General features: G+C 29.0%; 1 protein-coding gene across 1 annotated transcript in view; it reads right to left on the reverse strand.

Annotated features, from left to right (window-relative positions):
- The window catches only part of fred (friend of echinoid), a 559,239-nt gene that overhangs the window by 34,023 nt on the left and 508,283 nt on the right, over positions 1-16,933 (reverse strand). The window lies entirely within an intron of this gene.

Below are 16,933 nucleotides of genomic sequence, written 5' to 3' on the forward strand. Positions count from 1 at the left end.
TTCATTTTAAAATTTCCTACCATACTGCATTCCCAGAATATAAAAATTGTTCCTCGTTCAATTTTTATAAAAGAAAATGTAAGCAAAAATTAAAAAAAAATGATAAGTTTGTATTTGAAAATCTGAATTTGTAATGCTATGAATAAAAAACCTCGAACAAAATGGCAATGTTACTTTTAGAAACATTTAGGAAATTTAATTAGCTTTCTAATGAATGTAATTAGGTTCAAATCCGTTATGAACTGCTTAAATTAGAGGCAAATTACTAAAGCAAGATTTTTTAATTTTTTGGAAAAAATGCATTTTGCCTAAAAAAATGAAAAAGCGATTTGAGAGACCACTTCCCGTTCATCCATATTTAAGTGTTATACACCAAAATTCTTGGTTTTTAGAGTAGATTAAGAAAATCGATGTTCATGAAGGAATTTCGAAAAAAAATTAAAAGTGAGACGGTCTAATGTATACCCACAGCCAATATAAACAAGTAAGAAAGTAATACCCTACACTTAATGTGCGAAAAAAATTTTATTTTAAAATATCAATAATTTATATTCGTGACTGATTTTCGGAAGTGGGTCTAATATGGGAACTACGATCAGTTATGGACCGATCACCATGAATGTATGTCTATGTGGAAGTTATTTATGTTGAATTTTCTGTGTACACCAAAATTTTTAAGAGATTTATGCACGTTAAAGTGATTTTAGGAAGCGAATCTATGTGGGAACTATGACTAATTATGGACCGATCGTAACAAAATTTGGTAACATTAATTTCGTATATATAAAACTTATTTGTAAAAAAAAAACATTTATAACCGATAAAGTCCAATTTCGGGAGGACATTTGTATGGGGGCTAGGAGAAATGATAGACGGATTTCAACCAGTTTCAGTACGCTTGGTTATTGGGGCGCAAAAATTTGATGTACCAAATTTTATCGAAATATCCTCAAAAGTGCGACCTGTACTTTGCGCACAAGGTTTATATGGACAGCCAGCCAGACGGAAGGACATTGCTTAAGGTGGGTGTTAGACTAATATTTTTGAGAGTTACAAACATCTGCACAAACGCATTATACCCTACCCACTATGGTGGTGTGGGGTAAAAAAGTTGTAAATTTCACATATTAGAGGAGCTACATACAGTGGTGGCCAGGAATTTAAGACAAAATTTTTTTGCTAAATTCCATGTAATTGTCAATTATTTTTTCAAATATTTCCACAAATATGTATGCATGAGGACTGTTTTAACACACAAGCGTGTTTTATTCGACTGTATCAATTCATACATATTCACCATGAACACATAAAATTTTTCTACAACTTGACCAAAAATTTTTTTTTTTAAATAAACATATTTTCTCACATTTATATCATTATATTTTTATTATTATAAAATATTCGGACCAAATTTCGTATTTTTAGTTCCATTAGTTTCGGTCATATCATGTTATTAACAGCGGATGTTCGCTGAGGTGGGTCAACGTATTTCCACATATCTTTGTCCATATATGTTTTACCGATTTTTCCAAACATTTGTCAGAAACTAGAAACATTAATAATAAAGTTCATACCCTTAGAGGTCCTTTTATTTTGGCTCTATCGCACTTAAAATTCAGTTAATGAAAAAAATTCAAGTATTTGTCTTAAATTGGTGGCCACCACTGTATATTTAAGTGGGAGCTATGACCAATTATGCGCCGATCTTCATAAAATTCGGAATGGCGATTTCTATATATTTTATAATTACATATTTATTATGGTCAAATACTCCATATTTGATGCACACAAAATTTAGTTTTGTAATTTGTTTTAAGATGGAACTTATGTTTGCTGAATTTGGAAAGATGGAACTTATTTTTGCTGAATTTAGACGGACATAGCTAGAACGGTTTAGAAGGACCCAGAATATATATACTTTTTTGTTCTACGACCAACATTTCGATATGTTACAAACGAAATGACAAACTCAATATACCCCCCATATTTTTGGTGGTTGGTATAAAAATTACGAGATCGTAAATAGGCAGCCCAAATAGGTTACGAAATTAAGTAATTTTATAATAAATTTGTGTCCAAAAATTAAATTCCCTCGAAATTCGCCCCTATCAAATAGAATTGAAAACTATTTTGTAAATATTAAAGGTTATCCGATTTTGGCTTTGGCTTTTAGATGACAGGGAACAATTTTAGACATTGAGAGCATCAAAAATCTAAAAAAGTGTAAAATAAGGACCACCCAAATACACACACCCACTAAAAGGGACACATTTTAATGTACACAAACATGGATTAAATGCAAGATAATAAATATAAATGTAAACCACTACTACTACAACACATTCATTTGTTTGTGTATGAGTGAGAAGTTGTAGTTGCACAAAATGCACATTGTTACACAGTCAGATTAACATTCTGATGCACGCAACTTAAAACGAATGCCAACAATTTGAATTTTATGTACCATTCTTCGTTTTTTGTGCAAATTTCTCTTTTCAATCCAAGCAACATTCCTTCCAACATCTCTTGCATCTCGTTTACAATTTATATCTAGTAGCATTAAAGAAAAGGGAGTGCGTGAGGATAAAGAAAATATAATACAGGAGTGAAGAAGAAATATCATGCCACAAGTTGACGTATGTCTTCTTGAAGTGTTGCTGTTTGTCGTTTTTATTTTGTTGTTGTTGTTATGTTTAACAGAAGAAGGATTAAATCGTATTGAATACGTTACAAATACAATATTTTTCTTACATAAGCACTTGCACATACATAAATGCATACTCATTAGGGTGACCTTTTTCTATTTTCGATGCTCCCAAAATCTTCATGTGTTCTCCATCATCATTTCAAAATCGAATAACTTTTAGAGGTTGCATATTTTATTTGAAGTTTCGAGTTTGTGGTCGACGTGTAATTTTGCTAATTAAGCGTAAAGAGATTTAGGAATTTTTTTGATTTTCTCGAAAAAAGGGTCAAATTGACCCCCAAAGAGAGGATCTTCCACAAAAATGATCCCTATAAATTTCCACAATATAACTCTGACAATAAGAATTCTCTCAGACATTAACTTACAACATTTTTTTTAGTTAGTATAATGCTCCCTTCGATCAAAAAGTTAAAATTTTGATACACTGTAAAAACAAATTCAGACCAGTTGGACTATAACAGCATTCCAAGAATGCTGTTGGACTGTGTAATTTGTGGCCAAAAAATAAATTGCTTCGAAATATACCAATTTGAAACAGGCCCCAGCACTAACCCTAAATAGCTACAACAGTCACAATGTTTTAATCCTCATTTAGCGTTTATTGGAATCAAAGATAATTATTTTATTATCTCGTTAAAAAAGTTTAAAAATAAAAAAAAATTTAGGCTTGAGATATGCATTAAATTCGTCGATTTTTTTGTTGGCATGTAAGATAATGTAAAATTACACACCTATGGACAAATTAAAAACAACACCTATTTTTCTAAACTTGTGGATTTAATTGGATTTTTTTTCCACAATTAATTTGTTTAAAAAATATCTACATAAAATTCGAAATTTCGAAAAAAAAATTTACAACTTTTAAAAGTTATCCGATTTGCTAAAAGGTTCAGTATTTATTTCTTAGATGATGGAGAACAATTGTACCTTGGGAGCATCGAATACTGAAAAAGTAAAATAAAAGGGCCATCCTAATACATACTCATATATACTTACATGTGTAGTGCATAGTCATAAGTAGGAATGCATATTTATATGTATATATATTTGCATAACTATTCAACGAACGAATGATTGAATGAATGAGTTACGCAATGTGGTACAAAATATTAGCAGTAAAAGAGAAATAAAATAAAAATATTTCCCACATTAACTATGTAGATAATTAAATCAAATATATTATTTGAAACAATATTAAATGTATTTTCTATGTAACCCGTTAGTATAAATCGGTATATCCCACTATCATCCCACTAAGAAAGCTTTAAGAGATTTTTGGTCTCTTAGTGGGATGCGAGTAGGATATATATCAAAATAAATGTTTTGTAATTCAAGACATACAATTTTATAAAATATATAAGCTTTATTTTAAGAAAAAAAATTTTGTTTTCGAAAGACTGAAGAAATAGCTATCTAAACTATTTGGGACACATTTTGCTAAGAACAATAGGTAATAAGTTAATTGGATGAGAAAAAACACCTGTTTGGCCAAAATGTCAAATTGTTACCCCGTTCGAGCACTCTGGGATCTTTGAGAAAAATTGTGTATGAATTACTATCCAATATATCTAATATTGGTGCAAATTTCATCTCGATCGGAAAACATCGATTTCAAAAGTTGAAACCCCTTGAGTGGTGAAGGGCAAAGTATACCAAGTAGTCCTGCTCTTTGACAGCAGTACCTAACTCTAGTGAAAAAGTACCTAACTTTGGTGCCTTTCTAATTTTCACCAGACACAGAGTTCTATAAAAATCTTTAAATTTTAATTTTGTTCTATTTTCAATACCAAAAATTGAAACTCTGTTCTATAAATTAAATTGTACCACAAATAAAATTGTGAGCAAAATTAGCGCGTTTCGGAAATAAAAGTGTCCTGCAAACTATTTAAAAAATTCGCAAAATATTATGTAGAAGTATAATAAAGTGGTTTCGTATATATTTAGTCGAAAAATCAATGTTAAAATTTCTAGTATTTTGAAGTGTTTAATTATCTCACAAGGGTGTTGAATTTACACCGTACCCGTACATGTGAAAGAGTAATTTTAAAAAATAGTGAGTCGGACTACTTGGTATACTTTGGTGAAGGGTATAACAAAAGCAAACGTAGACGAATGAGTAATATTCAATTTGTATTTATTACTTATACGACTTATGGCCATTTTCACAATGTATGATTATTTCGTTTTTAACGGAAAATTAACTGACTGTCGGTTTGTTTAACGGGGACCATTTAACCAATGGTTACCGATTTGCGTTTCACCATCATTTGATTACTTAACCAAAGCATTCAGTAGAATGTATGGCAATACTGCATACAGCTATAGGATGTTCTTATGTATTAGAAAATTAAAAAATAATTGTTTTGCCCCAAGCTTTTCGCTATTAACGTTATTAGCTAATAATGTAACCAAATTTTTCCGAATTTTATTTATGAAATAACAACCTGTATTTTTTAAAATAGAAGTGTCAGAACTTATGTGCATTTAATATAAAAATTGTTGTACTGTGAAAAAAAAATACCTACTTTCTTTCAAGTCTTGTTTATGTCAGATATCTAAGAAATTAGCTTTTGTGTTTTAAAGTGAAATGTGTTTTAAACTAATTTTAAATTTCAAAATTATTATGAATTTTTAAAAAATTTTTAAAATTCGACAACTTTTATTACTAAGAACTTTTTTAATATTGTAGTTAAATTCTCCAACATTTTTGATTTTCCTCATATGCTCTTAACATTTTTAGGGTATCTTACTTTTTTATATTAATGTATGTTTTTTGTAATTTAGTACATATACAAAATTTCGCTTGTTTTCACTTTGATTTTAGTACTAGATGATAAGAAATATCCTTAAAGCGATATGGAGCATCAATGCCATCACAATTGCTGCAATGTCATCTATGTAATAAATGTAAAATGCAAATGAAAACAATTTAAATTTAAAGAAAATAAAATAAAAGACCACCCTCTCTCACATACTCAAATACAGAGTTTAGAAAAAGTAACAATCATATCGTTAGCTTAATGTGCAAAGGTACTAAGTCCACAAATCACTAACTCAACCTTTTTAAACTTTCTATATTTTCTCAGTAGAAATTTTTAAAAAATAGTTAAAACAAAGGTATTTATTAAGTTCTTAGAGTATATTTAGTTCATGATATAAAAAAGGGACTTGGCAGGATTGGACGCTAAATTAACGATATATACATAAGTAAACGTATTAATTGTATATCGTCACCTAAAATGTACAACGGCTTATCTATATTTTCAGTAATGAAACTAAAAATATGCTAATATAATAACCACATCGGAACTTCTATATAAAAAATAAGAATTTTTGGTGTTCTCTCTTTGAGTTGAAATTGAAAATTTCGAAAATGTACTTCACTACTATTTCGAACTTCACTACTATACTAACTGATGGCAAAATGCTAAACTTTTATCTTTCACGGTTCCCGAATATAGCGGACCCTAAACTAAAACATTATTTTAAGTTCTTGAAGGAAATATTAAGGCGGTTAATATTACAACATCAGAGACTATTCATAATGATGTACACTAGGGTGACAGCCGATTTTTCTTTTTTAGATTTCAAAGAGTGCCGAGTGGAATATTGTGACAATAGGCCTAAAATTTAAGTGCTGAAAATTTGAGCCAAACCGATTTCGAACGTTGTCCGAAAGGTCAAAGTTCAGATATATGCAAAATATTACTATTTATATGAAATAAATAGGTGAAACTTGTTAATTTTCTGCATTGTTTTCCAGAAATATGTAGATTTATTAATATTATTGAAAATGACATTAAAAAAAATTTGTTGGAATTTGTATCTCCTTTGGGTCAAAATGACCCAAAAAATGTATTATCGCTAAAATTCGGAAAAAATGCAAATATTTCAGTTTTTGTAAAATCAAAATACGTAATTGTCGTTGTAATAATTTAATATAAATGGCAAAAATTGCTTAAAAATTTTTTAAGTTATTACAAATTCCCCAGATCATTAACCTGTCTCAGGCCACTTGAACAAGAAATTTAGGAAAAGAATTAATATATTTTGAAGAAAATTAAAATAAAAGCTAATTTTTATTTAAAACATATGCGTATTGACTTGTGTATGAGTTTTTTTAACGGCTGTTCCGAATCTCCATTTTCAAATTTTTAAAAATTTTGTTTAACAAATTTGTTGATTAACACATTGGGATTTATTCAGATCATAATAGAGAAAAAAATATTGAAAACTTATGTCGATACCTGGTACAGTTTTTCCGTAACTACGATTTGAGTTTTGCGATTTTCGAGAAAAACCATTTTTTGATCATATTTTGGAAAATGAGACCAATTTCCTTACTGTTATGAATTTTAAGTACATTGTACACATTAAAATGTGCATATAAAATAACTACTATAAAGTTCATTTAAACTTACAGAAAATGCTTAAATGTAGATTCAATTGGGTGATTAAAACGGTCTGCTATTAAGTCATATTGTCATTATATTATGATATTTTAAATAAATTGTTGTTGTGCATCAGAATCTATGGTGATATTAAAAAAAGAGTTTTAAATAGCCGTTATAAAAAACTCATTTGAGGAGTTTTATTTTTACCGTCAGAAAAAAAACTCATTTGAAACACACAGGAGTTTTTTTTCTTCATAAAATAAAAATCATATGAGGAGTTTTATTTTTCCCGCCAGAAAATAAAACTCTTTTCGTTTATTTTCTACTTTTTTCAGTATCTTTCTTTATTTAGTCTATGTGATATAATGTATGCAGTAATTTATTTGTTTAAGAAAAAACAACCACAATTTAATAATTGGTACATGTATAAATGAATTTTTAAAAATATTAATAAAATAAACAGAACATATAATTTATATTTTAACAGTTTAGTTTCCCTCCTTTTTTTTTGTAAAATTATTAAATTTTAGTTACGGCCATTTTGCATTTTAGTAGACGATATGCATGTGCAAAATGTACTGTTTTGCATATGTATGTAAGAGAATCCCAGACAATTCCAAAAGAACACTTTCAAATGCCAACTGTCATGATACTAGAAGTTTCGTTGTATGAATGCAAACAACTTTTGGGATTGAAATCTTTGCAAAGAAATATAAATCGAGAAGATTTAAAACTATAAAAGAAAATGACAACGACCACCAAACAACAGAATATAATCAGAAATAGAAAAACAGCAGCACTAACAACAGCAGATAAACATTTATATTCATTTTTAGTTTCATCTAAATATGTATTTTGTTAGTTTATTCCTTGTTTATTCATGTACTATTTTTCTATTTTTTGTTGTTGTTGTTCGTTTGTTGCTGTTTGTTTATTTTGTTGTTCTTTACTTTAGTTGGTTTAATTTTTAGTTTTGTTTGTTTGTTTATTTACTCGTTGCATACTTTTTTGAATGTGTTTCTTTGAGGTTTAAATTTGAATTGATTATACATATTTTGTTGCAATTTATAGACATCATTTTCAAATAGGTATATCCATAAATTGCAATTATTTCGAAAATACCCCATGGTTCCATTCTGAATTTTATGTATGTTTTTAATTGTGCATTGCTCATATTTCAAGAAACTCTTGGAAAAATGGAAGATACCTTTTATAAGATTTCTTTGGTTTAAGGACGATTTTCTATGATATATCCTGTTTTTATTAAAAGTAAATTTTTAGAAGAAAATTTTAAATATACGATTCATTACTTTTAATATGAGATCTAAATTTACCTTTATAAAAACCAAACTAAAGCGAATTTCGACATTCTGGAGAATATTTATATGCCCATAGATATTAGAATTGTTTGAACCTTTACACATCTGAATTTGATAACTTTTTTATTTGGTTTCCATTAGCATTTTTTTATGTCTTGTGTATTATTTTGTACGATTTTTTTAATTACATTGTTGGTAAGAAATACTTTAGAACCAACACTTTGCTACAAAATATTACCTTTTGTCAGAACTTGAAAAGCCACCTAATGGGGTTGAGGACATACTAAAACCGTTTCAAAGATTTTGAAACACCCTCAAGGTTGTAGTACTTTAGTTTCTCTAACACCACATTTTTAGACCGATTTAAAAATCTTAAACAATTACGTTTCGCTTTATTTTTTTTTTCGTAATTTTACAAATTCAACAATAGATACTTTATGAAATCTTGTGGACCTTCAAGGTCCTTATTATACATATGGGGCCTTTCATGTCAAGTGAACCAACTTTTGAAATTGAAATCCAATAAAACTTCATCCTGATCGTAAGGCATGATCAGGATGAAGTTTTATTGGATAGTAACTCTGAAACATTTTTTTAACAAGTTCGGTAGGGAACTCTCTGAGTTAGAGGGGTAAAAATTTGATATTTTGGCCAAGAAGGGTTTTTTTCTTATCCATGTAACTTATTACCTATTGTTAGCTTTCTTTTTAGCAAAAATAAAAATAAAAAACGGCACATTTTGAAAAAAGTTAGATTTTGCAAAAAAAAAAGTCAAAAATTGTATGTCTTGAGTTACAAAATATTTATTTTGAAAGATATCCCACTCGCATCCCACTAAGCGATAATATAGGACTTCTAGGAAAATATTTAAGCTTTATTTTTTTTTTAAAAAAAGGCCCATTTTGAAAAAAAAAGTCAAAAAAGTTTTTGATTTGGGAAAAAAATATTAAAAGTTTTTTTATTTTGCAAATAAACAAATGTTCAGCTTTCTTTGCAAAACCCTTAAAAAATTTAAAGTGGCACAAAAACTGACAGGTCGATAAGTTGACGAACATCACTGAAAATGTTTTCTTAGAATAACTTCTGAATTTGAGGGTGTTTCTGAAATTTTTAGACACGCCTTGATGTGATTTTTGAAATCTAGTCAAGGAATTGAATTACAGTTGTATTACACTTTAAAGTAAAAAGGAAACATAAATTCAAGCCATATGTTTTTTGTTTGAAAAATATTTAATTTTTCAAATATTTTTCAAGTTTAAAACATAATTACATTAGCATTCAAGTCAAATTCCAACAAAATGTTCAAGTGCTTGAATTTTTGGGGTTTTGGTGCTACTGGGACAATTTGTAATGTACTCAGCAAGACCTATAATATACGCTATGCCGTTTTCCAAGTTTTTTTTTCCATCGGGGCACCGTGTAATCAATACATAATTTGCATAAATTACTTTAAATTTCAAATAAATTTTACCAATTACTACTTACTTAGCTATTTATCAATTACAAATTGCATAATTACCAATTAATTTTAAATTAATTACAAAATGTATTTGGTAGCGCCCAAGTCTGAGTTAAATCATGGAGTGATTTATTGTGAGCTAAAAATTGGCATCCTAAAGAGTAAAATATCTTCCAAATATTTCAACATATTCACCCTTTCTAGGGCAAGTCCCAAGTCTCGTCAGAATTACAACTGGTCTGTTTCTTCAACGAACCATTGCTGTGTCGGTTCCTTTCCCTCTACGGTTATGATGAATTAAATACTCAACATCATCGGACAGTTTTAAATCATAGAATGCTATATTTTTTTCATGAGGCCTTGACATATGAAAAATGTTCATCTGCGACTCATAAAGTATATATCGCACTTGATCAACAAGAGGGTATTAACTCAAAATTTTAAAATTTTCAGTAGAGGATTAAAACTGTTTGTGGTTATATTTTAAGAGAATTTGAAAATCTGAATACAAAACAATACATTGCATTGTTTTTCTTTTAAATTTATCCAATTATTGCAAAAAAAATCTGTTTTTTGAGTTAATACCATTTTTCTGAAAAAATGTGAACAATTTTATTATAAAAAGAGTCACATTTCGAATTAAAATCATAAAGTAAAACAAATGTTATCAACAACTCAAAATACAACCAAAATATAAATAAAACAATTTGATTATTTTTAACTGGAATAAAGGCTCAACTCAAAATAATACCTTTTTGATGAAAATATACGATGCATTTCTATTTCAACTTTTGTATTAACTCAATATAATACCTTTTTGTTGTATAAAAGTAGTCACTACATTATCACGAAAATGGTCTTAAATGTTGTTTTCGAGATGAAAGAGTAATCGGAATACGTAGAAATTTTTACAGTAAAATTTTGAGTTAATACCCTCTTGTTGATCAAGTGCGATATGTATATTCTTGATTCTAATGAAAACCTTAGATAATTTTCATATATTTTTTGTAACTTTATATAAAAACATTGGAGATAATACCATGCAATTATGAGCACATTATTTATGCCTATGATAAAATGACAAATTCTGTTAAAAATGGCAATATTCGGTCCATATTTTCTTCCAGCCGCCATACAAATTTCTTTCCGAAATAAGGCGCTATGACATGGTAATCGGTTCATATAAGCAAACAAGTCAAGTCGGAACTGGAAACTCTTTAGAATCCATATTTTTATTACTGAAAGTAACACCACAAAAATATCTAATCTCCACTGTATTTATTATATATTAAAATAAATATTCGAGATTTTAAATTCAAATTGTTTCCTTGCAATAATACATTCTTCATGACATAAACTGTTTTTGAATACCATAAATCCTTCAACTAAAACTATTTTGGCAACATTGTTGCAGCAATAATCAACCACTCATGCATTCATATTTGTGTATTGGAAAACTATACGCACAATAGCCTGGTTCAATACATTTCTTTCTTGCAGTTTGAATATGAATTGTTACACTTAAATGTCCTTCCCTTACTGCTGCATGTACAATGTACATATACAGACATAATAAATATTCTTGCCAGATGATTATTTTTTGCTTTCTATTTTTATTTGATCTTTTCTGTATTTTCTTTCAGATTTTCATTCAAGTGTAAAATCAGAATGAAAAAAAAAATCACATTAAAGAAAGATAGAAAAACCATTTATGCTAAAACTATTTACTTGTGTGTACAATAAAAAAAAACTAAAATTGAAAAAAAGAAATATTTTATTTTTTAGTCATGTTACAATTTTGCGGTCGATAAAAATATTATAAAACATAGGAATAAAAAAACTACACATATAAAACTAGGAGAGATGATTTCTTTTTTATTTAACACATGAATGCATACTTTGATTACACTCCGAAATTATTAATAGGGAATCTAACAAAATACACATTTTTATAAACAATAAATAAATAAAATATCAATATGTGGTCAGGTCAGACTTGAATGATTTCTGTAAATTTTGATAATGCATTTAAATTGAATTCTTCATAAAACATCTCAAAATTAAATTACAGCAGCAAGTATTGTTTTTACACCTTTTCATAATTGTTCTTACGATTTAAAATTTAAATTCTGATACAATTTTATAATAAAACTTTGTTTCCTGGTTTCACTTGTGCTAAATTTATCATTTAAAAAGAACCGAAAAAAAAATTAAATTAAAGCATTTGCACTTTTTTGTTTCTTTTAATTGTTAATTCACATTAAACATAATCTCTCAACTCCACTGACTATGTAGTGCACAGCCAAGAATTTTTATCATAAATTTGTATCGTGTTGTAACTTTTTTTCCTTAGCAAAAATTAATAGTGGACAGAGCTTTACAATGATACGTACTCTGTGGCAGCTCAAAATATTAAATGTTACACGACTCATGGTAAAATAATTCCCCCAAAAAAAAAACACAAAACTCAATGTGAAAAATATGCCGGCTTTCCAATTAAAATTTCGCAACTCAGCAAATATTTTCATATGCGTTAAAATATGAAAAACAATAATAAACAAAAACCATAAGGAAATAAATGTTTAATAAATACACACAGATGAATGAAAATACATAAATTGATGTGTGTGTGTGTGAAATGGACAAAAATATACTCAGATGAACTTTAATTGCATTCATATACACTCAAATAAATTTCAGAATCATTATTATTATATTTGTAATACAAACGTTTTTAAATAACGCAAATGTCCATATGTTCACCACTTGTAGTGTCGATCAAGCGATGTACAGTTGGGGAGCTGGACAGAAAAGTGGAAATAAATTTGTAACTTCTAAACGGATAGTCAGATTATAATAAAATTTCCCATTGCTATAGAGTATTTGAGTTTAGGTTTTGAATTTGGACTTTAATATACCTCGGGCATATGAAAAGTTAAAAATGATGCCAAACAGCATATCTAAATCTTTTCGAAATTTTTTGAAATGTAAAATTTTAGCAAATATTAAGGTGTTCACGGTTGCCTGCCTTATAGGGTTATGTGATAATTTTGTTATTTCAACAGAAAAAGAATTCATTGAAAAATATACCCAATTTTGTCAAACACATACCTACCCAGCAAAAACTTGGTAATGACTTGCAATTACTGAACAGCTTACTTTTCAATGACTACTACATACCACCTGCATTACATATAAGTAGTTTAGTAATGGCTGGCATACAGTCTGATACATAAGTACTTGTTTATGAGCTAAAGTCTAAAAAAACAAAATAAACAAACAAAACAAATAATCAGTTACATTTTCTCAATTTGCAAATTTATTTTATTGCATGTTTATTTTTAGAAAATCAGAAAATAATATAGTATCACTGAGTGAAAACCACTATTTGATACACAATAAATTAACTAAAGGTAGGGTAAATATTTGACGAAAAAGATGTAACCACTAAATAAAATATATTTGAATTCTTTTATTTATTTCAAAAATTTATTTTACTTTGGATGAACCGCAACAAATAATTTAGTTTTATTTTATTTGATGCTTTTTGATCTTACAAAACAATTATAAGAGTAAACACGTCAAAAAAATTTGTGCTAAAAAAAGTGGTTACGCCCTACCTTAAGCTGTGGTGTAGTGAGTAGAACAGCATACTAGTAATCGGATAGTTGTTGGTTCGACTCTTGGCTGCGACTTATTTTTTTTTTTATTTTTTGTTTGCAAAAAACAAAATTCTATAAATAGCTCTACAACAAAACAACTTATTTAACTGCCTATTTGTAAGCGAGGGTGTTAAAATAATGAGTTAAAAAGCTATTGTGTAAGTAGTGAATAGTAGGTATATTAGCTCTTTAACTCATTACTTTTCAATGTAAGTTTTTGCTGGTTATGTTTATGATGTTATCAGCTAATTTCTAGTGTTGGAAAATAATACAAATTTATTTAAAAAATTGATTTGAATTTTATTTTTCTTTTGCGGAAAATTCGCACAATTAGCGAAGGAACGTGAAAAATTTAAATTGTAGGAATAAGCGAATGCTGATGGAATGGAACTGGAGTTCACACTATGCAATCTGGGGATAAGTTACTCTATTCAGGTCAGAAAGAAAACGATATCCATAGCGATGGAGTTGCAATTCTCCTAAATTGTAACGTGTCTAGAGCTCGTATTAGTTGGGATCCAATAAATGAACAATAAAAAACAGCTAGATTTCACTCCAGAATCCGCAACATTACCATTGTTCAAGTGTACGCCCCTAACGAAACCACATCAGTAGATATAAAGTCACAATTTTATAGTGAGCTAAACAAAGTATTTTAAAATACACCTTTAAGGAGACATACTAATATCTATGTATGGGAGATTTTAATGCTAAAGTGGTCTCGTAGTAGGAGGAACACTATTTAAACATAAACTTAGCCATACAACGACATGGGTCTCTCCAAATAGGAGGACTGAAAATCAAATTGACCACTTCTGCATAAGCCGCAGATGGAAAAATAACCTCTATGATGTTAGAGTAAAACGAAGCGCCGATATTGAATATGATCATCACCTGGTTGTCGCTGTCTTGCAAATTAAAGTCTGTGCCATTCGTAACGTCCATCAACAGTTGTCGACACGTAAGTCTATGTCGCAAAATTGAAAACATCCAGCTATCTACAGCGGTACAAAACGATATTAACTGATTAATAGAATAGGAATTCAATCCAAATGATGGAGTGGAACAACGTTGGAATCAAATAAAAGATAATCTCTTACAAACATGTGAGCAAATACTGGGACAAGAACCCAAGGGAAGAAAATAGTGGATGAGCTCGCAAACTTGGTCCTTAATCGACCAACGGCGATCTTTGAAATCATCAAAGAAAGAAGAGTCACTTAGTAAATGCATTGATCTAGGCAATGCATATTCAATAAAGAAGTAAGAAGAGCTTGTAGGAGAAGGATGGAACTCTACTAACAAACGTAGATGAACAATTAATACGATGTAGGATGCACTTTATGAAAACCCTCAACAACAGCGCACCTTATCCTAAACCATCCAATGACATGTCGGCTTTAACATTAGTTCAGCTTAACATCAGCCCTCCATCTCCAGAAGAAACAGAGACCGCTATTAGAAAACTAATAAAACAATAAATCGCCAGGTTTTGACCGAATTCCATCTGAAATTTTAAAATGCTGCCCAGGTAAATTGACTACCATATTTCATCCACTCTTCGAAAAAATTTGGTAGGAAGAAATATTACCAGACGACTGGCTTTAAGGAATCCTTATAAAAATACCAAAAAAAGGGGACCTTTCTCAATGTAAGAATTATATAATAGAATAAATAATACAATAGAATCGAAATTGCGTAAGGAACAAGCTGGCTTCCGGTCGAACAAGTCGTGTGTTGGGATCCCTTAATAAACTCTGGTATTCCACATAAGCTAATTAACCTCATAAGAGCTCAATATGAGAACTTCCATTACAGAGTCTTGCACAGCAACCGGCTTTCAGAACCATTTCTTCCGAAATCGAGTTTAAGACAGGGATGCCTATAGGCATCCTCTGTCCACTACACTTTCAGATTTTTATAGACAATGTTATTGAAAACTAATCGAAGCAGTATTCAATGGAACTTAACCAGCCATCTTGAGGATTTAGACTACGCTGACGACATCTCTTTTCTGTCCACTAAACATTCGTATATGCAATCGAAACTTGATGATTTGGTTGTCCACTCAGCAAATGTTGGTCTTAAAATTAACACAGGGAAAACAAAGGCGATGAAAATAAGAACCGCAAACAACAACCCTTTTGTCATCCGTCAGGAGCAGGTTGAGTTTGTTGACAAATTCAGCAACCTGTGAAGCATGGTTTCATCAACAGATAGTGCAAGATGAGACATTGAACATACACAGAAAAAAGTTTCAACATAAATATTATGATTTGAATTCATTGATTTCAATTCATAACATTTATAAATAATTTCTTAAATAGTATGATTTTTTTAATATTTTATGTTTTGAAATAAAATCTAGAAGGCTTGAAAAATATAATTTCAATTTCATTTTTATTTTTATGTTGTTCAAAAATTTTTGAAATTTTTCATGGAAAATTTTTAGTTTTTTTATGATTTTCAGCTACAAAATGATATAAAAAGCGCGAAAATGATTAAATTGATTTAAGAGGATGAAATGCTTTTATATTTATGAATGTTTTATTATGTTTAATGATAATTTTTCAGTTTTAGATATTCTCCTTTTTATCTTAAAATATTGGCCAATATATGGCTATTATGCAAATATTCTTGCACTAATTCATTATATAATACAATTATAATGCAATTTATTAAAAAAATTAAGTAAAAAAAGCAAAAATTTGCGTCATGTAAAATTTTATAATATTTATGAACATGTTCTTATTTTGAATGAAATAAGTTTGGGAAAAAAAAGTCAAAAAAGTTCGATTAATAATATTTATTACAAAATTCATTCCAATTATGAATTTTTTTTTTTCTGTGTAGGATTGGTAAGGCAAACAGTGTGTTCTTCCAACTGCGAAATATTTGGAAAATAAACATTATATCAGTAAATACTAAAATAAATATATGCAAGTCTGCCTAAGATTATATTCATTGCAATTACAATGAACAGCCGAGACTACTTACAAATTGTAAAGGACAATCTGAAAGTAAGTGCTGAAAAATTAGGTCCTGTAACACCATGGGTCGTTCAGAAAGACAATGTCCCGAAGCACACCGCAATAATTGTTAAGGACTGACTATTGTATGACGTGCCTAAGCAGTTATATTCACGTCTCTATAAATAATTTTACATTATGAAACTAAAAATAATTAATTTAAATAACATATGTATGTATTTGGTTCAAAATGTATCATGCCATATTATTTCTTAGTTTTTTATAAATTTGAATTATAAATATAAGTCAGACAGAGATTACCGTTATCAATTAAAAGCCGTTACCGAACATCGGAATAATCCAAAATACCGATAGCGCTAAAATATATTTACCGATATAATCCAAATTAGCGTTACCGTTATA

The sequence above is a fragment of the Calliphora vicina genome, chromosome 2 (assembly GCF_958450345.1).
Source record: "Calliphora vicina chromosome 2, idCalVici1.1, whole genome shotgun sequence".
Lineage (NCBI taxonomy): Eukaryota > Metazoa > Arthropoda > Insecta > Diptera > Calliphoridae > Calliphora > Calliphora vicina.